Source organism: Rattus norvegicus, chromosome 1 (assembly GCF_036323735.1).
Source record: "Rattus norvegicus strain BN/NHsdMcwi chromosome 1, GRCr8, whole genome shotgun sequence".
Taxonomy (NCBI): domain Eukaryota; kingdom Metazoa; phylum Chordata; class Mammalia; order Rodentia; family Muridae; genus Rattus; species Rattus norvegicus.
The window spans coordinates 38,123,293-38,146,367 of record NC_086019.1 but is presented as its reverse complement, the minus strand read 5'-3'; the positions used below and the strand labels follow the sequence as shown (position 1 = coordinate 38,146,367).

The following is a 23,075-nucleotide window of genomic DNA, read 5'->3' as shown; positions in this document are numbered from 1 at the left end:
GAAGGAACACCCATTCAGAGCCTGCCCCACATGTGGCCCATACATATACAGCCATCCAATTAGACAAGATGGATGAAGCAAAGAAGTGCAGGCTGACAGAAGCTGGATGTAGATCGCTCCTGAGAGACACAGCCAGAATACAGCAAATACAGAGGCGAATGCCAGCAGCAAACCACTGAACTGAGAATAGGACCCCCGTTGAAGGAATCAGAGAAAGAACTGGAAGAGCTTGAAGGGGCTTGAGACCCCTTATGAACAACAATGCCAAGCAACTAGAGCTTCCAGGGACTAAGCCACTACCTAAAGACTATATATGGACTGACCCTGTACTCGGACCTCATAGGTAACAATGAATATCCTAGTAATATCACCAGTGGAAGGGGAAGCCCTTGGTCCTGCTAAGACTGAATCCCCAATGAAAGTGATTGTTGGGGGGAGAGTGGCAATGGGGGAGAGTGAGGAGAAGAACACCCATAAAGAAGGGGAGGGGGAGGGATTAGGGGGATGTTTGCCCGGAAATCGGGAAAGGGAATAACATTCGAATTGTAAATAAGAAATACTCAAGTTAATAAAAAAAAAAAGGAAAAGAAATTATAGAAAAAAGTAATGAATACTTAAAACAAACTCATCACTTGTTTATTCTGCATAAATAAATTTCATTTTACTAGTCAATTATTCCAGATAAGTGCTACATCTGGACACAGTACCAGGAAGAGCTAACCTATTAAAAAAAAAAATCCCTGATGTGTGTGTGTGTGGGTGTGTGTGTGTATGAAAGTTGAGTGAGATGCTAAAAGCTAAAAGACATATTGATGACATTAGCATTGTAGGGTGTGTTGTACAACTTGAGTGTGGTGGAAGATGCTACATGCTACCAAACTTTTCTTAAACATAATCCTCAAGCCTCTGAATTTTTTTTTTTTTGCTTCTGCTTCTCTTCCTTGCAAGTATTACGATTGTACCATTGTACTGATATGACTGGCTTTCCATAAGCTTTGGGGAATCAAGCTCAGGTCCTCATGATTGAGCAGGTAACAATTTACACGGAGAGCTATCTCCCTGTCCCTAAATATCTATGCACAGAACAAGAATGGGCATCATAGAAGACCAACTGAAGGGTGACACTGATAATCTCAGAATGTGACTGTCACTTTTACTGAGACTAGGTTTTAATAGTCTAATAATGATTCCCTAAATTCTAATGACAGTCAATAATAATGATAACAACAACAACAACAACAACAAAGAGCAATGTGTATCTGTCATATGTCAGTGTCTACAAATCCCCAGGTAAATATCCTCCAGTTACTCTATTTCATTGCTTGAAGTTCATGTTGATTGTATGCAAGAGTACATAAAGTCTAGGTGGAACAGAGAGACTGAATTATTATATTGTTAATTTTAGTTTGTAGGAGAGAGAATAAACAAAACAAAAACAAAAACAAGCAGACCTGTGTGGTATTATTAGATTAGGCTAACTGGGATAGAAAGACTCACCTTACCTATGAACTCCATCAAGCCATTAGTTAATGACCTAGACTAAATACTTTAGTGAAAGTGACTGAACACCAGCACTCATCTCTCTCTGCTTCCTGACTGCAGAAGTCATCAAAATGTCAAGATGGCTCACATTCCTGCAGCTATGCCATTCTTATTATAATTAACAGTTTCCCCGGGAACTCTCAGCCTAAGTACACTCTTCTTTATGTTATTTTTGAACTTATTCACAAAAAAGTGACTAATACATTGGTTTTAAATATTTCTTAAACTACAAAACCTTTGCTCATATTTTACTGAAAAATAAAACAACTTTTGTGTGTCATGATTTACTTAAGGGGTGAGGAATTTAACCATATCCTGAAGTGAAATATCTTGTGGTTCACATGGATATATGATGCTAAGAGGAATATTTGATGCCTTAAAAAAAAATCCCAATTGTTACAAAAGTGATTGCAACTGTTATCAAGTGAGTAAGGTATAAATACATTCCTCAAAGTCCAACATTGCAAAGGATAACTCTCTACATCGAAGAATTCTCTAGATAAAAATCAGTTTATGAAGCTATGAAATCCTTTTAAGTCCTATGGGCAACATAAATTTGAAGTATATTTGACTGTATCTGGAAATTGAGAATCAAGAAAGTCATAGATTAATACAGCAGCATGTGAATTTGTCAAGTCCTTAGCCATTACTCTTCACTATGTGTGAGGCCTTGATTAACCCATTCTTGGTGTAAAAAGCTATACTGGCTCATGATTGCTAGGCATGTGTACTTGACAAAGCAGTATTAGTGTACAGCTTTGCTTTTTAATTCCATATACTTATGGTCAACCACAGCCTAAAACTATTGAGTAAAAACTTTCAGATATAAACAACTGATACATGGTTTATCAGTTAAATAGTTCTTCTTTGCCTTTATTCTTTTTTTTGCTGTGAAGAAAAAGTATCAATTGATCAATCAATCAATTAATCAATAGGACACCTTGACCAAAAGATAGTTGGAAGAAGAAAGGATTTATGTGTGACACTTCTATGTCAAAATCAGGGCAGGAACTCAAGCAATGAGTATGAAGCAATGCTTCCTGCTGCTTGTCTGAACTTCCACATTTCAGGCCTACATGTCCAGGGAATGGTACCAATAACAGTGGGCTGGGCATTTCTCTATCAGTTAACCATTAAGATTATTTTCCAGAGGTCTGTCTGATCTGGTCAATCCCTAAGTAAAACTGCCTACTTCTGTGACTCTAGACTGTGTAAAGTTTATAGTTAAAGCTAAATAAAGCATAATCCTATAAGCAGTATTGTAATAAAATTTGAAACCATTCCATGCTCATTCATTTAAGACATTAATTGAAATGTATATTTTTACCAACACTCCTACTTACGGAAATCAACTATGGGGTTTTGGAGCCCATCTCCTACCAGTAATAGAGAAATACAGTATGTACTTTTCAAAGAGCAAAAAATTGTTAACAGTGTCTTCTATTGTGATATGGCTTCTAAAAATTGAGGGGATGGACATGCTTCATGAAGCTCCCACACCCACACTAGAGATGAGGTAGAAACTGCAAGCTGGGCCTGTAGTTGTTCTCAAATACTGGGCTGTATCCTTTCTCAATTGCTGTATCAAGTGTATGTAAGACAAAGCCTCCTGAATCATTGGAGGGTCACAATCACACAACTGTTTCTGCCTAGTGAAGAAAATATTCAAGAGAATTCAGCCTGTCTATGGACAGCAATAACACACCTCAAATGCATGAAAATAAGATGGAAAGAATGAGCCGTTTGGAAATTCATTTGTCAAACACTGCATACTATTATTCTTCTCTAGCATCCAGTTTGTACCATATTTCTCACCAACGAGGACTAGAGATTATTCACATTATAGCCAATGTCTATGCTTCGGAATAAGTTGTTTTCAGTTCCTTTGATTTAGGCACAGGCATGTAGGACACTCAAAACAAATGACAAGCAAATAAAGGCCACTGAGAGACTTCCAGGAAAGTGTTTCTGCATTCCTTAAAAAAGGCTTTGGAAGAAATGCCTTTTAATGCCCTATTGAGTATTTATAAAAATGTATGTGAAGTCGTGATGCTCGGCAGCAATTTTGAAACTAATAGAATAATATGAGAGCAAGCAGAACTATTAGTGAAGTGCAGAGAGAAGTCAGGAAAGATATTTGCTGTGACTTAAAGAAAGTTGGATACTTCAAATATGATGATATTTATTATCCAACATTAAAATTAATTTTCCAGGTTGTAGTGATGTCTAAGTGGGTCATAACCCTTGCTAAGTAAGCATGATGACCTGAACTCAGAGCTAAACTCACAATTTAATTTTAAGTCCTTGGGATTCTTTCCAAGAACAAGAGATTACATTTCACCAGAAAAAAAAATTCCACAGTCCATTGTGTTCTTTTATCTCAATATGCATTCTTTTGAAGAATGCTGACCCATAAAGAACTTTGGAAATTTATCAAGAAATGAACCTCCAAGGTTATCGTAATGATTTGTTCATTTTAAACTGGCAGCCACAATAATCTTTCTGTCAGATTTCACATGCATCTTTCAAAGGATTTTTTGCATTTGTGTAGCCTGTTTAAACATTTCCTAACTGTTATGGACATTATGAAGTTCCAGAACAGGCATTGAGTCATAGTACTGTCTGTATCTAGCATAACATTCTAGAAGATGATGGGTGTCTTAAAAATTATTGCTCAATTAAAATACAAATTGAAACATTTCATATTTTACATTATGCTTTAGATATAGCCCTTGAACTAGATAATGTGAGAGGTTAAAAATGCAATAATTTACCCACCATTTGTTGTACTTCAATGCTTTTTATGTACTTTTTGTTGTACTGATTCGTCCCTAGGGTACTTTAATCTTCACATATGTATTTACCTTCCCAGTTTTGTGACACTGCCTTTTCCTCTCTTCATTGTTCTTTAATCTCCTAAGCCAAGCATTTCATTATTATGACAAATGTTCCAGGAACTGAAAATTAATTTTGATTGATGGCATGGGCTATTTTTAAAATTCAATTAATCTGCTCTTTTAAATGGCTCCTGAATTAAAAAAGAGACACATTTTATTTTATTTTATTGATTATTTTTTTCGGAGCTGGGGACCGAACCCAGGGCCTTGCGCTTCCTAGGTAAGTGCTCTACCACTGGGCTAGATCCCCAGCCCCTTATTTTTAATTCAACATTTAGATCATCTCTACCATGCCTAAATAACATGAGAAAAACCCATTCTTATCAAAGGTTTCATAACTTCTGAAATACCCTTCAGTGACAATCCTGATTAATACATATACATATGTGTGACTTTCACTTTCTTGTGTGTGTATGTGTGTGTGTGTGTGTGTTTGTACTTTATACATGTGTATGCCTTCGTGTACAAAGTTCATGTATATATGTATGACAAGTTTGGAGATGAGAATCAAGCACAGCGCATCTGATTTTCATTATCTATCTATCTATCTATCTATCTATCTATCTATCTATCTTTCTACCTATCATCTATCTATCTATCTTTTGAGAATGGTTTTAGAGTTTCCAGACTCAGCTAGAGCATAAGTCCAGCAAATTTTAGGGGTATACTTGTCTCTACTCCCTTTGTACCCATGCATACTGCTAAGGTTACAGACATGCATAATCTGGGTCTTCATAGATACTCAGTACCAAAAGTCAAGGCATCATGTTTTGATTCTGCCCACTGAACCATGTGTCCAATCCTGCCTACTACTGTCTCAACATAAATAATTGTTGAACACAGCTCTTTACACTATAAGTCAAATCATTTACAATGAGCCAGACTACTTCTAGAACCTTTCTTGGTCTGCTATTGTGCAGTACATGGAAGAATTGGAGGATTGATAAAATATTTATAATGCGGGGGCTGGGGATTTAGCTCAGTGGTAGAGCGCTTACCTAGGAAGCGCAAGGCTCTGGGTTCGGTCCCCAGCTCCGAAAAAAAAAATTTATAATGCCATTTACAAAATAACTCTCTAACAATCTACAGACAAAATAAGAGCAATCTCCCATTTCCCCTAGATACCTGTGTTCTACCCTCCCCATGTATAGAGGGGACTTTAATTTAGGAGAGGGAAAGACGAATGAAGAATATTAAAAATGATTGAATAAACATAGAAAATATTTATATTTACTTTGAAAGGCCACCCCACCCCACACAAACATTTTAAAATTTATTTACTGTAGCTAGCCTGTCCAAAAGATACATAATTCCGGTATTTACAAACTGTAAGACTAGATTTATCAGGTTTTCTCACTATTCTAAATTGCAAACCAACATATTTCCCTTGTTACATGCATCTCTTGTTTACATGCTCATGTCCATTCCCTCTCATGGTGTGCCTCTCCTTCTTTCTTCTCCTCCCATGGTCTTCTCTCGTGAGACCCCTTCCTCAATTATCAAATCCCCCTTTTTCTCTCTACTGCCCAGTCATAGGATCTAACCTTTCATTAACCTTTAAATTGGAGAGCAATGTTTACATAACAAAATTGGTGTACATAAGAATTCAATTGTCTTGGGGGAAACCAGAGATACAGAATTTAGCACTGGGAATACATAGTAACCAAAGTAACAACAGACTAACACTGAACACACACACACACACACACACACACACAAAGAGAGAGAGAGAGAGAGAGAGAGAGAGAGAGAGAGAGAGAGAGAGAGAATAATTTAAAGGAATAATTATTGCAAATAATTTAAATGAAACTATGTCTCATTCTGATAATGCTTCACCAAATGCTATAGCCTAAATTTAAAATGCCAGTACGAGGCATGGGATATCCTTCAGTCATTGGTCAGGAAGTTTGACAGACTCTTTATAGTATAGGATATTGTCATTACCTTTTATTGCTTCCCAGTAAATAAAGATAAGAACTTATTGTTGAAGACACTATGTATTTGGAACACAAGACTTAAGGAATTGAGTGAGAATTGACCTAGAAAAGACTCCCTGAACATTACCTCTCACAATATCTGATGCAATCTAAGCCACAAATGGAGAAAAGCAAGAAATAGTCTTACTCAGCAATAAAGTCCATGAATTGAACCAATGGCCAGAAGAGCCAGATATCTTCAAAGGCCCAACAGTGGCATTTATATCCTAGGAAAAATTATCTTCATGGATTTTGTCCCAGTCCATGCAGTAATGCCTGACAGATACTATATGTTTAGGCAATGATGTGTGGTTGTGGGTGGCATGGGCACTAGATGACAACCTACTATAGCCACATTTCTAATTCACCACAATGCCCAACTCTATTCTGTATGCAAACCCTTATAGCCACAGAAAATTGTAGATCTATTCGTGACAAATAGAGAAAATTAAAAAGTCTAAAACATATGTAAATTAAAAGAACAGCTGACACTGTAGTACTCAACCACCATTGAAAAACCTGCAATAGAAACTCTATACTTCAGGCCATACTTCTCTCTACTGCCCAGTCATAGGATCTAACCTTTCATTAACCTTTAAATTGGAGAGCAGTGTTTACATAACAAAATTGGTGTACATAAGAATTCACTTGTCTTAGGGAAACCAGAGAACAGAATTTAGCACTGGGAATACATAGTAACCAAAGTAACACCAGACTAACACTGAACACACACACAAACATCAAAGAAGACAGCATGGAAAAATTGTAAGATCCAAGGACAAGGATCTCTGTGATGAGAAAATCTCTTTCATGTGTGACAGGGAGGTAATGAAACATTAACAATAAGATCATTTAAGCAATACCTGTATTATGACAATATCTGCTGATATAAAAACATGATGGGATAAACCTCATTAACTCTTGGTAAACTGTTGTTGTGTATCTATATATAAAAGTATGGTTGTCTTTTACCTCGCTAGCTTCAGCACTGCAGTGCCCCAAGATATTTCGGCGGAAACACGTGCCAATTCTTCGGTGGTGGCTCAGTGTCTCCAGCCACTTTCCTACACTCAAACTGTCACATAAAAGAAAACACAACACAATAACCTTTGTCCCGATAGATAAGATATAATTGCCCACCTAAACATACAAAGCCCAATACACATCCATCCCTTAAGGACATTAATAACAACCTGTATATCCACAGAGAGGAATCTTAACATCAGCCTCCATTGTTGTTCTTTGGCTCCTCTCCCTGTCCATCCTGTCTCTTCCTCCTTTCCGTTCCAGTCTCCTCTTCTTCCTTCATACTTCTCTCCTGCCCATCCTTCTGTCTCATCCAATGCCAGGCCTCCTTGTATCCTGTACCTGCTCCTCACCTGTATTTTACAAATTCAATGGGGAAAAGTTTCTGATGAAGTCACCTGAGTCCTAATTATGTGACTAGGTAGCTGTCCTTGAGGCGGTGAAATTAGCATTAAAATACAGATGACTCCAAGGCAAACCACAAAAATAAATGGCTTTATTCAATTAATTGTAGCAAGAGAGGGAGAATCTGTTTTCTCTTGGTACAAGACTCAAGATACATAAGCTAATTCAAAGTGTTTAGGTCTAAACACATAATCACATAACGCACAAGCACCACTAATGGAATTCAGCATTTTTATGTATTCATATGTATGAGTGTCTGTGTGTCTTTGTTTTGTCTCACTCTGTGTGTGTGTGTGTGCATTGTGTGTGCGTGTGCATGTGCGTGTGTGTTTGTGTGTGTGTGTGTGTGTGTGTGTGTGTGTGTGTGTGTGTGTGTGGCCTGTATTCAACCCTGCCATAGGAGTACTCGGCAAGTCAGCTTGAGAGGCATTTAGTGGTGACCTTGACTGCTTTTATCTGCAGTCTGGTGCTGAATTCAGGGAAGTGCCACACATGGCACAGAGCATGAAAGAAAGAAGTATAAGATGGGGATTGGGTGCAAAGCTGAGGTTCCCTTACTTTTAAGCCTGTAGTTGCCACTGGATAACCACACAGAAGTGTGTGTATGTGGGAGTGGGCATTCACAGGCTATATTGAAGCCAGGATAATTGGGGGCCCTTGGGCTGAGGGCATCTTCTATCTTAGGTCTGCTGAAATGGGAGCTTAGCTCATTGGCGATTTTAAGTAGTTTGGTGTCAGTTGTCAGTAAGCACAGGGAGGACTTCTATGGGAGTCATAGACTATAGATCTTTAAGACAAGGCCTTCTCTATGCTGTCCACAGTGGTTCTTGATGAAAGAGATAGTCTATGTTTATCCATACAATTTATTGACTGTCTATCATGGAAAAATGGATGCATAGCAACTTCTCAGGGTGGCCCAAATATTAAATACTTTTTGCAATGTGAAATGTTCAGGAAAAGTAGCTTATACAGTAAACATTCAGGGCCTCTAGGTTCCTCATTAGGATTGAGAACCTCGTTTTCAACTATGTGACCGTTGTAGAGAGTATGGCACGTGTTCCAGGACAAGAATCTGGCAGGGAGCAGAAAAGAACCTACAGTCTCACATATGTAACCAAGTTTCTGGAGACTCAGACCCACTCTACCTTACCAAGTTGCCTACAATGGTCAATTGATCGAGGTGTGTGTCAGGGTATAGGGGTGTGTATGTGTGTGTATGTATGTATGTATGTATGTATGTATGTATGTATGTATGTATGTATGTGTAACAATAATAACTGAAAAATAAGCCATGAATTTGAGAAGGGGGTCACGATAGAGGTTGAACGTCAAAAAAAATATAGTTATTTATGTAGTGGTTCTTATTTTTCAAAGGGAATCTCATGGATCACAGTTTAGCCTTGTACTCAGAGGGTAGCTTTAATTATTGATCACTATGGTTCTATCTAAGTGTTGGGATTATAGTTAAAATCTATACTCCTGATTTATATGATCTGGGGTACAATCTAACTCTTTGTGCAAGTGAGGTAAACTTCAAAAGAGCAATCATTCCAGCCTTATTCACTTAGTTTGACTGAAAGTATCATGTAGATCCATATGTAAGTCAAATTTTTATTTCCTTGAGGGATATTTAGCTCGCTTAAATGTCTGTAAATATCATTTGAGTACAATCATTTTTATATTACAAACTGAGTTACAGATTTTACTAAATGCATTCACTCTTCCCTTGGTTCTCTAGATGTATATTGGGTGGGTAATATAGGAAAAAACTTCATGTACTTGTCTTCATTTTGAAACTGTCTCCTTTCCCATCTTAAAATATGGGTAGACTCCTGTTTACCTACAGGTATAGACATGTTAACCCTTTAAGGAGTTGTTTGAATTGTTCTTTTCTATTTTTTCTACTTTTATTTGAATATATTTTATTTGTCCATAACTCCCCTATGCCTTCCTCACTCTCCCTTCTTCTATGAAGGTGTTCCTGCACCCATCCACCCATCACTTCTTGCTTCCCTGTCCTGTCATTCCCTTACACTGGGGAGTCAAGACTTGGCAAGACGATGGGCTTCTCCACCCATTGATGCCCCACAATGCCATCCTTTGCTACATATGCAACTGAAGCCATGGCTCTCTCCTCGAGGATGCTTTGGATGGCAGTTTAGTCCCTGGGAGATCTGGTTGGTTGATATTGTTGTTCTTATGAGGTTACAAACCCATTCAATAATTCCAATCCTTTCTCTAAGTCCTACAATGGGGATCCCTTTCTAAGTTCAATGGTTGGATGAGAGCATTTGCCTCTGTATGTGTCATGCTCTGGCCGAGACTTTTAGGAGATAGCTATATCATGCTATTGTCAACATGCACATCTTGGCATTAGAAATATTTTCTGGGTTTGAAGACTGTATGTGAATTGTCTGTATCCTCAGACAGTGCAGTCTTTGGATGCACTTTCTTTTAGTCTCTGCTCCACCTTTTTCTCTGTATTTTCTCCTATTACTATTTTTGTCCCACCTTCTAATAAGGACTAAAGCACCCACAATTTGATCATCCTTCTTCTTGAGCTTTAAGTCTTCTGTGGATTGTACTTAGGTAATCTGAGCTTTTGGGCTAATATCCACTTAGGAGTGGGTGCATACCATTTGTGTTTTTCTGTGATTGGGTTACCTCACTTAGAATGATATTTTCTAGTTCAAAGCATTTGCCTATGAATTTCAAGAGGTCATGGATTTTTAAAGCTGAGTAGTACTCCTTTGTGTAATTAAACCACACATCTGGATTCTTTCCACCTTATATTATAAATAAGGCAGCTATCAATGTGGTGGAACATGTTACCATGTTTTATATTGGAGCATCTTTTGGGTATAGTAGTGGGATAGTTGGTTCCTCAGGTTGTACTATGTCCAATTTTCTGAGAAGCCTCCAGACATTTCCAGAATGATTGCACCAACTTGCGGTCACAGCCAAAATAGAGGAATGTTCCACTTTCTCTATACCCATGTCATCATCAGTTGTCACCTGAGTTTTTTATCTTAATCATTCTTACCAGTGTGAGGTAGAATCTCAGGGTAATTGTGATTTCCATTTCTCCGATGACTAAGGATTTTGAACATTTATTTAGGTGCTTCTCAGACATTCTATATTCCTCAGTTCAGAAGTTTTTGTTTAGCTCTGTACATGATTTTTTAATAAGGATATTTGATTCTCTGCAGTCTAACTTCATGAGTTCTCTGTATATATTGGATATTAGCCCTTCATTGGATGTAGGATTGGTAAAGATCTTTTCCCAATCTGTTTGTTGCTATTTTATCTTAATGAGAGTGTCCTTTGCCTTACACAAGTTTTGCAAATTTATGAAGTCTCATTTGTCAATTCATGATCTTAGAGCATAAGCCATTGGTGTTCTGTTTAGGAAATTTTCCCCAGAACCCATGTATTCGAAGCTCTTCCCCACTCTATCTTCCATTAGTTTGAGTATATCTGGTTTTATGTGGAGGTCCTTGATCCACTTGGATTTAAGCTTTGTACAGGGAAATAAGGATTGATGGATTTACATTTTTCTACATGCTGACCACCAGTTGAACCAACACCATTTGTTGAAAATCCTACCTTTTTATCCACTGTTTGATTTTAGCAACGTTGTTAAAGATCAAGTGAATGTAGGTCTGTAGGATCATATTTTGTCCTTCAATTCTATTCCATTTGTCTTCCTTCCTATCTTTGTACCAGTGCCAAACAGGTTTTGTCACTATTGGTATGTAATATACCCTGTTTGCTAGGATGGTGATTTCCCCACAAGTTCTTTTATCCTTGTGTAAAGTTTTAACTATCCACTTTTGTTTGTTTGTTTGTTTGTTTTTATTCAAAACATATTTGCAAATTGCTCTTTCAAACTATGAAGAATTGTAATTTTGGTGGGGACAGCATTGCCTCTGTAGATTGCTTTTGGCATGATGGCCATTTTTACAATAGTAATCTACCCAATTTATGTTCATGGGAGATCTTTCCATCTTCTGAGATCTTCTTGAATTTTTTTTTCAGAGACTTGAAATTCTTGTCATACAGATTTTTCACTTACTTGGTTAGAGTCTCACCAAGGTATTTTATATTATTTGTGACTCTTGGAAACAGTGTCCTTTCTTTCTCAGCCTGTATATCTTTTGAGTAGAGGAAGCCTACTGATTTGTTTGAGTTAATTTAAACCCAGTCACTTTGCTGAGGTTATTTTTCAGGCTTAGTTGTTTTCTTCTAGAAGTATTGGAGTCACTTAAATATACTAATATATCTTCTTCAAATAGTGATATTTTGTCTTCTTCTTTTCCAATTTATATCCCTTTGACATCCTTTTGTTGCCTAATTACTCTGGCTAGGACTTCTAGTACTATATTGAATAGACAGAGAGTGGACAGACTTGTCTACTCCATGATTTTAGAGGGATTGCTTCAAGTTTCTCTCCATTTAATTTAATGTTGGCTACTGGTTTGCTGAATATTGCTGTTAGTATGTTTAGATATGGGTCTTGCATTCCTCATCTTTCCTAAACTTTTAACATGAAGTAGTGTTTAACTTGTCAAATGAGTGCTCAGCATCTAATGAGATGATCATGTAGTTTTTTTCTTCATTGTGTTTGTTTATATATTGGATTACAATGATAGATTTCTGTATATTGAATCATCCCTTCATCCCTGGGATAAAACATACTTGATCATGATGAAGGATCTTTTTGATGTATTCTTGGATTCATTTTGCAAAAATTTTATTGAGTATTTTTGCATTGATATTTGTCCCCGCCAGCGGGGACCCAGTTATTCAGGGTCCCGAAGAGGCTTTCTACCTGTGGGCCAAAATGGGGGTGAAGAGAAGAAGGAGACCAAGCAAAAGTTCTGTTGTCAAGGTCTCGTTTATTGGGATGAACATTGCAGCTTTTAAGGCTTTCAGGTAGGGGGAGTGACCTTTGTGAAATATGAAGGAGGGGGAGATGAGGGTATAGGCAGTGATAGCTGGAGGCAAAGAAGTCAGGCGATGAGGTCAGGTGGTGGAGACACTGGGTGTTGACTGAGGAGATAACTGGTATCTGCTGAGGGAAGGTATCTGCTGAAGGGAGCTGAGGCATCCCTTGAATGTTATACTCCTGTGCCGTAAATTCATGGGAGAGGCTTTATCCAACAATCTTAAGATTTATGGCAGTCATCTTCGGGGTGAGTCTCTGTGGCCAAACAGCCCAGAGTCACTTTGAACCATGCAGTCAAAAAGCGGCTAGGCCCAAATCCAATATGGCTCCGTGCAGATATTCACAAAGGAAAATGGTCTGATTTTTCTTCTTTATTGAGTCTTTGTGAGTTTTAGGTATAAGTGTAACTGTGACTTCAGAAAATGAATTATATACTGTTCCTTCTGTTTCTATATTGGGGAATAGTTTGTGGAGTATTGGTATAAGGTCTATGAAGGTCTGATTGAATTCTGCACTAAATCCATCAGGCCTTGGGCACTTCTCAGTTGGGAGAATTTTAATAACTGCTTCTATAATTTTGGTGCTTTCATCTGTCTAGATAATCATCTATTTCATTCGTATTAACCAAATTTACTGAGTATAGGCATTTGTAGATCTGATGTTTTTTTGAATTTCCTCAGTTTTTGTTGTTATGTTACCTTTTCATTTTTGATTTTGTTATTTTGGATACTTCTTCTGTACCCTCTGATTAATCTGGTTAGTCTGGTTAGTCTAGGTTTATATATCTTGTTGATTTTAAAAAAGAACCAATTCCTTATTTTGTTGATTCTTGGTATAGTTATTTTTGTTTCTATTTGGTTGATTGCAGCCCTGAGTTTGATTATTTCCTGCTATCTAATACTGTTCAGTGTATTTGTTTCTATTTCTTCTAGAAATTATAGGTGTGTATTGTTTTTGTTTTGTCTTGTTTTTTATTTGTTTGTTTCTTTGTTTGTTTGTTATTGAAGACCAGCCTTAGCCTGTGGTGATCTGTTAGGATACATGGGGTTATTTTTAATCTTGAATATGTCGAGGCCTGTTTATTGACAGGTCAATTCAGGAGAAGATACCCTGTGATGCCGAGAAGAAGATATATATAGATATAGATGATATAGATATAGATGATATAGATATAGATAGATAGATATAGATATAGATATAGATATAGATATAGACATAGACATAGACATAGACATAGACATAGACATAGACATAGATATAGATATAGATATAGATATCTTTGTTTTAGGATGAAATGTTCTATAGATATCTGTTTGGTTTATAACTTCTGTTACTATAACTTCTGTTACTGACTCTGTGTCTCTGTTTAGTTTCTGTTTCCATGATCTGTCTACTGATGAGAGTGTAGACAGACAGAGAGAGAGAGAGAGAGACAGACAGACAGACAGACAGACAGACAGAGACAGAGACAGAGACACAGAGACACAGAGACAGAGACAGAGAGTTTGACAATGGAAAAAAAACAGTTACTTATGCTTTTGTTGCTAAAGAAACATAGTAGCAGGAACAGATGGTTATAGGAGTGATGGTGAAAGATCCCACGCAGAGAGACCCTTACTCAAGTCTTGGGAAAATCACGGACCCCAGACACAGAGAGACCATTTTGGATGTAATAAGCAAAGGCGAGGTTTATTACGGAGACCTATTACAGAGATCTCCGGGCCGACACGTATCCCGCGCAGGAGACAGAGGTGTCGGCCCCGAAACTCAAAAGTCAGAGGGTTATATAGAGAAGGCTAGGTTGTTTTGGCGTGGTTACATACAATTGGCTCATTCAAACATAGCAGTGAGAACAAAGCAGAAAGAGTACGTGTTAGAAGTCAGGGGCTTATCAGGGTCTGGAGGATGGCCCTGAGTGAGCTGGGGGGAGATGTCTTCCTGCCAGACGTCCCATGAATCAGTCCCATTAACTCAGGCTGGTTCCTGCATTCCTTTTCTTTATGGCTTGTCAGTCCTGCCTGAACAGTGTTTCCTGTGCTCCTTTATCTTTATGGCCTGCTAGTCTTGGCTGCAGGGCTTAGCCCTGGGTCTGTGGCCTTTTGGGGTTTATTTTTTTAATTTTTATATTTATAAACCTAGAATTCGTATAATTTTCTTTTCATTCCCGTCTTCTCCTACTAAATAATTCTAATCTTAGAATTTTGATATCAAGTCTTATTTGGTCTCACCAGTTGTCCTAACTGACTGGTACTGTTGTCTCAGGACCATCAACCGCACAGCACCCACTCAATTTTTAACAAAAGCAATTAACCTGTTTGTCACGCAGGAGCCAAAAACTAAAACCAAGAAAATTATTAATAATGGCCCAGCTGTAGCAGAGAGTAGGGTAGTCATCCAGGGAGATCTACTAAACTAGCTCTCGAACTATCTCTGATGTGTTTTTCTGTCTGTCTGTCTTTTGTCTAACCTTTTTTTAAGTTTATTTATGGAGTCTTTAATTACTCCTGAATGGTCTGTATAGAAGCAACATTTTTCTTTCAGTGTAGCACACAGATTCCTTCTTTAAGGAATATCAGGTCTGATCTTTTTTTATTTTGAAGGACTACCTCTGAGAGGGAAGTTAGGTATTCTTGGAGGTCAGCTAAAAAGTCTTTTACTCTTTTTATATCTGAGTCAATGGCAGTTCTGAATTCTCTATAAGCCTTGTATTGTAGGGCAACAGCAGATGTCCTTGTGCTGCCCTTGTAGCACCTAGATAGCCCTAGCCCTAAGTAATTCTCAACTCTTTTTTTTTTTGTGTGTGTGTGTGTCTTACTAAGTCTTTAGCATTAGGATTCTAATCTGGACACTATCAAAACCTATACACCAAGGTCATGACTAGCTTTTAGAACTTCTAAACTTATATAGATTGTGATCCCTGAGGCACAGTCCCAAGAAGTGTTAGGAGTATTAACATATGTAATGTTATATCATTTGTAATAGAAATCAAGCCTATCCCACACCTATCTCGATGGAACCCAGGACAAACATGACTGAATTTCCCTCTAGGTCCCAGCTCTCAGCCCTAACAGCTAGTAAGTACACGGCTGGTGAGGGCTGAGAATTGACGGCTGTCAGGGTGGTCAGCAGCACCAGGTACGGTCCTTTCCAGCGAGGCTCGAGTGTCTGGGCTCAGTGTAGCTGCTTCCGGCCTGGAACTGATGGGATGTCTCAGGGGTCTTCGGGGCATAGGCTGCTGTCAGCTGTGAGCAGATTTCTTTCTGTATCACCTGTAGGTCTTTTAGCCTGGCACACAAATCATTATTACTATGGCACTATGACAAGTTGGTTCAGTAACATCATCTAATACAGTCAGGGGAGCTGAGGCCCCATATAAGATCTCAAAGGGGGTAAGGCTGAATCTGGAAGGGGTATTTTTTGCTCTGAAGAGAGCAAGAGGGAAGGAGTGTCACCCAATCTGTGCCAGTCTCTATGGTCAATTTGTTCAGGGTCTCTTTTAAAATTTTATTTATTTACTCTACCTGTCCTGAACTTTGAGGTCTGTAAATATAATGTAATTTCTAATTGACCTCTAAATACTTGGCCACACCCTGGCTTACCTTGGCAACGAAAGTAGGGCCGTTGTCTGACCAGATTACCTTGGGCATTCTAGACCTGGGGAAGATTTCTTCTAGTATCTTCTTGATGATTGTAGAGGCCGTCTCTCGTTTGGTGAGGAAAGCTTCTATCTATTCCTGAAAAAGTATCTACAAGCACTAGGAGATACTTGTGATTATATTTTTCTGGTTTTATCTCAGTGAAGTTCACTTTGACTTTTTATTAAACTCTCTAGGTCTCTTTGTCTTGTTTGTTTGTTAAGCATTCACTTACTGACATATCTTATACTTTTTACTGTCTCTCTTGGCTAAAATCTTAAAGTCTATTACATATATTTTAACTATTTGGACAAACTTTTTATCTCCTAAATGAGTCCATTTCTTAATTTGGCAAAGTGAGTCTTTTGTTTGTTCTTTGGGGGGGGGGGGTACAGCTTTCTCCCCAAGTGTGTCATTGTCTTTTTATCTTTTAAACAACTTGGGCCTTTTCTTCTGTTGTACATTCTAAGTGAGGCCATCCCTTAGTCTAATCCCAGTTCCCAGTGGCTGTCTCTTGTAGGCCTGTAACCAGGATAGGCTCCTGTATAGCCATTTCTCGAGCCACTTTATCTGTTTTGTTACTGTCCCATGTCACTGAATCTCTTTCCTCCTGATATCCTGAGCAATGAATAGTACTCACAGTTGTTGGCTTTATCAGGGCATCTAAGAGATGGCAAAGGCATCTGTGGCGCTGATGTGCTGGGGGGTTGGGGTTCAGCCATTCTAGTTGACATTGTGTTGTCCACCATGGCAGCACCCACTTGTCTCTGACCTTTATTCGTGAAGAGAACTGTTCCCGTCTGTGGACAAGCTCCTCGGCTTTCAGCAGGGGTCAATCAGCCAGTCACAGAGGTCTTTCCTCCACCCATGGGCTTCTGTCAGTGTTTGACACTCGTGCTGTGGTGGCTCCAGGTCCGGATTGGGCAGCAAGGTGACCAGATTGTCCCCAACTGGTGGAGAATCTAGTCCATGGCAGCTGACTAGTGGTCCCATCTTTTGGGACACTCTATCAGCCACTCTATCACAGTTTAAGTCCTGGATTGGGTGATAATTGTCAGTGCCCGGCTGGCAGGAACGGTGTGTTCCAAGCAGAAAAGCACTAACTCATTCATCTCCCAGCATCAGTTACTGGTGTACTGAGACAGGTCTTAAGCTCCACATATACAGTCTATAGATATGTATACACATGGCCTCATCCAGCCATTTCAGCCCACGCAAGCCAATTTGGAGAGCAATTTTCTCATGAGCAAGGGATAGGGGCAGTCAGGGATGACCATGAATTAGTGGGTGGGTTACCCGGCCCACGCCAAGGTCCACTGTTCTTCGGGCAGTCCATAAGTATTGTTTGTTGTCAGTAGGCCCCTGTACCAAAGGTCTTTGGATACTGGCCCACTGGAGCATAGGAGCACAGAGCATTGGGTCCCTGTATCCACAAAACAACTGGGCGGGCTTCCCTTCCATCTCTGTGCATAGCCAGCACCAAGAGGCTCTCCAGTGTCCCCTCTTGTTCTTTCTGGGGCAGTCCCTGACCCAATGTCCTTTTTCTTCGTATTAGGCACACTGATCTTTAGCCAGGAATTCTCTTCTGTTGCCAGGTACTATCTTCCTAGGTTCCCTAACTACTGTGGCCAGTATATGTTCCTCTCTCGTCTTTTATCTCTCTTTGGCTCTCTAACTTCCTCTTCTTTTTGTCTCTTTTCTTCTCTAGTTTTCTGTTCTTTTTATCTCTTTCTTTTTTAACCTTATTTTCTCTGTAACTTGTACTAACTCTCAGCAACTTAACTTAACCCTTTAAATTTTTGTAACTTTTTCTTCATATCCTTTCTTTATCTTAGCCAGATTGGTGGGGCATTTTTTAGCCCCTCAGAGACCCACCCTTGGAGCCTGGCAGCAGACCTGGCACTCCCTACCTTTAGGCGTCTGAAAAGAGCAGGCAGAAGTGAGGGCCTTCCATCCATCTCTGGAACACTTTTTCTGGCCTCTAGTAGGATTTTGTCTTTCCTCGGTGGTAAAGAAGACCTGTAACAGTTACTAACAAGCATCTCAAATGGGATGGTGAGAAAACAAGAGAATCTTGAGAATAGAGGTCCACTGAAGAGGGCAAATAGCATTTAGTCACACAGCTAAGCCAGGAGGCTTTCTTGGGACAAAAAGACCTTGTGTCTGTGAAACAGAAAAGTGAGCAGAGGGGCAGTCTATCTGTTACTGGTTGTCTCTCTGGACTTAGATTTTCCCTTAAGGAGTACCTTCCTTTAGTGCCAGCTCAGTGGCTTTATCACTCAAGAGACCCATCCTCTAAATGGCACTAGGCTTTCAGTAAGAACTAATAACAAAAGGATGGAGAGACGGTTAGAACCTGAGTGTTAGATTCTAAGCAGCTGACAAAAGAATTGTAAACAGTTCACCTGGGGCTTTCAGGACCTCAGTAGCAGCCCTTTACCAAACTTTCTCAGTGGGCTAAAGGCCCATGGAAAAGAAAACATTAATCCTGACCTTGGCCACAGCCAAAGTCTGAATTCTAAATCTTGACTGGCAAAACAAAACAAAGTTCTTTACAGTTTGTTGTAGATTCTTTGAAACTATTTTAGGGGCTTCTCTGCCCCCCAACCTGGGACATTTCGACCACAGGGGCAGGAACTGGCTGCTGTGGGGATAAGATCAAAGGCATTCTCCATGCTAATGATGACCAGTGAGAAAAGTAATTTAATGCTGGAGACTGGCTCCTCTCTTGGAATAGGGCCAGCAGATAAGGCAGGCTCCTTAAAGAACTTCTAATGAGCACTCTCTTTCTGTGAGCAAGAGTTGAAGGTCTGGCCACTAAAAGCAGAAATTCTTTTCTTGTTCTTGTTTTTCTTAGAGTCCTCTCCCACCTCACTCTCAGCCTTTTTAGATTATTCTTTATGTAGCATTTTTAACACAGCCTGTCCCTTTTTTATAGACTGTTGACAGCATTTCTGATCTTTTAGGCAGCTACGCACTAAGTGTCAAACCGGCTGAAACTCCGCCTTTAAGATTCCTTGCTCTCAAGCAAAATTTAAATCCTTTTTTAGCTTATCTCAGCTGTCCATCGTGAGATTCCCAGAGATCGAGAACCAAGGTGTAGTAATACACTACGAAATCTCTCTATAGTGTTTCTTTTTACCTTAAGCCTTTTTCTTTTAAACAGCTCCTGAAGAGCCAGAAAAATTGGGTGAGACTTGAGAAGTCCCCATGTTCGCTGTAGCAGCTCCGCAGCTAATTTCGCTCCCCCCTACTGTGTGTTGCGAGCACAAGCACAGATAAAACACTATGTTTTAAAAAATTAACGTTGGCTATCAACCAACACACCGCCACTAGAGCGGGGTCCATAAAATTAAGTTTCTTACTCACTATACTTGTTTCATACCGGAGGCCTAATCTGGGGAACTTTTTTATTTATGAGCGGTTTTGTCCTCAAGGTTTTTGTTAATGTCTGTTTACACAACTGTTAACAGCAGCTAGGCTGATCAAGGGGAGTAAAGGGAGGGGTCTCTCTCCTTGGGGAGGAGGCTCAAGAGAGAAAGACAAAACTCCCTGGCAGAAAACAATTTTTCTCAAGCAAATTATTTTTAACTCTTAACTTAAGCACCAAGAGGACCAAGTAAAACTCTATGACGAACAAAGCAAACAGTTTCATGATTTCAAACACAGTCGTCAGTCCAAGATTTTAAACACAGTCATCAGTCCAAATTCAAACACAGTCGTCAGTCCAAAATTCAAAAACGAAACAAAAGCCAAAAAGACACTCGACAATACCACAGAAAACAAGCCAGACAAACAATATCAAGACAAAGCATCTTATAACCAACTTTCACAGATGCCTGGTACCTTCAGTACGTGGCCCAAACTGCAGCTTAACCTTAGCTGCTTTTGGGATGAGATGGACCATCTGATTCCACCTCCCAACAGGATTCCAGAGTGTCCTCTTGTCCTAACGACTAAGCACACTTGTCCGTGCCTATATTTAAATAGGCAGCCGAACTCGACCTCTGACGGAGTGGGATTCCTCGTCCACTCCCGCCTAGGTAAAAGGAGCATTCCATCTCCTTTGTTCCAGAAAACCAGAGTCAGGTCCTCCTGACTGTCCATAGCCGGGCTCTCCCGACTGTTCTCCGCCCGTGGAACGTCTTCCAGGGGCTGCAGCCTTGCGGGCCCGGGGCGTCCCCCCTTCCGCAGCCAGGGGGTCCTCACGGACCACAAAGGCAGCTGCACTGAGTGGGGATACACATCCACTCTCCTACAGGGCAGGAATACACATCCACCCTCTTACCACAGGGCAGGAATACCCATCTGCCCTCTTACCACAGGGCAGGAATACCCATCCACCCTCTTAACACTGACCAGTACTAAGACACACATATACACACACACGGCGGAACCAAAACAGAGACAGACACAGACTGACAAATGCGGCGCCGCTCACACAGAAACACTCAGACAAACATCCAACTCACCTCCAAGGGGTCTTCGGAGTCTGGGGTAGTCGCGCAGATCCCGGACGAGCCCCCATTATTATGAAAGATCCCACGCAGAGAGACCCTTACTCAAGTCTTGGGAAAATCACGGACCCCAGACACAGAGAGACCATTTTGGATGTAATAAGCAAAGGCGAGGTTTATTACGGAGACCTATTACAGAGATCTCCGGGCCGACACGTATCCCGCGCAGGAGACAGAGGTGTCGGCCCCGAAACTCAAAAGTCAGAGGGTTATATAGAGAAGGCTAGGGGGTTTTGGCGTGGTTACATACAATTGGCTCATTCAAACATAGCAGTGAGAACAAAGCAGAAAGAGTACGTGTTAGAAGTCAGGGGCTTATCAGGGTCTGGAGGATGGCCCTGAGTGAGCTGGGGGGAGATGTCTTCCTGCCAGACGTCCCATGAATCAGTCCCATTAACTCAGGCTGGTTCCTGCATTCCTTTTCTTTATGGCTTGTCAGTCCTGCCTGAACAGTGTTTCCTGTGCTCCTTTATCTTTATGGCCTGCTAGTCTTGGCTGCAGGGCTTAGCCCTGGGTCTGTGGCCTTTTGGGGTTTATTTTTTTAATTTTTATATTTATAAACCTAGAATTCGTATAATTTTCTTTTCAATGGTAGTAGTAATGTTGAAGCTGGAGGCTTAAGATAGCCTGTTGTCTGCATCCTGATACACTATCATGCCATGAAATAAATTCCAAAAATAAGATGAAATAGGTCACTATATCGTCATCAGTGGCTACTTCAAACTATTGGATCAAAATGACTGTGGTAACTCTACTTAGTGATATATTTATTTTTGTTCTCAAGCTGATGATTAACCACAAAGTCTCCCCTTTGTATTAGCGAAAACAATCAAACAAAAATGCTATTGAAAAAGTTTAAATCACAAATCCTCTAGCTCTTGGCCTTTCTCTGTTTTTTAGACATGCCCCCACACATTGCCATCTTCCTCCCTGGAAAGAGAATTGATAAAGCAGGCTGCAGCCCTGCAGTCCTCCTTTGCCTTTCAGCATGAAGTACCCTAGTTCTTACACAAGTGTAAGATCAAGATTAGGCCAAACACCAGCTTCCTGCCTCAGGTCAAGGCTAGGTCAAGTTCCATTCTCCATCCACAGTTCTTGGGAGGAGCAGGGACATTTTTGAAAATCTACAGAATGTACTGACAGACAGTCACTTGACCCTCTTTTCCCAGATAGTTTAAACTGTAAACTTGCTGATGTAACCTGTACCTCTTAAAGTCTAAAATCTGTTTGCTATAGCCATTCAGGGTCACCTTCCAGTCACTTGCCAGGAAAGGTTGATGGAAGGTGGATCCTGATCTCTTGCATTTGCATAGAACTTCATTCATATGCCTGACTTGGGGGGTGGGGTCTTCAGGTAGTTAAAACTCACTTTGAGGCTTACAAGCAAGCCAGCTCAGTCAGTCAACAGGTTCTCCAGGGCAGGAGTGAGGATTGAAAAAAAAAAAAAAAAGACAAAACTATAACATGACTCCGGCCAGATGTTTCATTTTCCAATCTGCTTTTATACCACTCTAGTTACAAGCAGAATGATAAGATCTGTCCTAATTTGAGGAACAAGCAAGGTGATAATCAAAATTCTGTAACAGCCTTTCTGGGGGCTGGTCAGGATGACCAAGACAAAAGGACTTGCACACAAACTGCACCTGAGCTTGCTCTGAGTTTTGCATTAACTCAAATGTAAATGTTCTTTATCAAGGCCCATTTCCTGATCCCTGGCCCAAAGCCAGATTCCTGCCCTGGTCTTCTTTCTTTTGTCCTGATAATATCAAATTCCTGCCATGTGTCTAGAACCAAGTAAATGGCCTCAAAAGGCTCTCTACATACCTTGCACCTCTGAGAAAGGAAAAGAAAACTTTGAATTCCAACATTAATCTTATGAAGGTCTTATAACTTCTGGCATTTGGAGGAGCCTACCCTACCCCTGAAAGTCTATACAAATAAGAATTTCCCATTGTTCTATTGATCCAAAAGTTCCAGTTTCCTTCATGATTCCATTGTACTGTCCATTGTACTTTAGTGTGCTAATGCTTCAGAGCCTCAGCATGTTTGCCAGAGACCTGACCCTGCAGCACCCTAATATTGATGATTCGCTAATATTGATGATTCATGATGGTTGTCTCTTGCTGTAA

General features: G+C 39.9%; 1 long non-coding RNA gene across 1 annotated transcript; it reads right to left on the bottom strand.

Moving 5' to 3' along the window:
* Positions 1-14,455: 14,455 nt before the first annotated feature.
* On the bottom strand, positions 14,456-21,595 carry LOC134482590 (uncharacterized). Its single transcript, XR_010058928.1, has 2 exons — positions 18,340-21,595; positions 14,456-16,540 (listed from the first exon to the last, which is right to left on the bottom strand). It is a non-coding gene; the product is annotated as an uncharacterized LOC134482590 (long non-coding RNA).
* Positions 21,596-23,075: the final 1,480 nt, after the last annotated feature.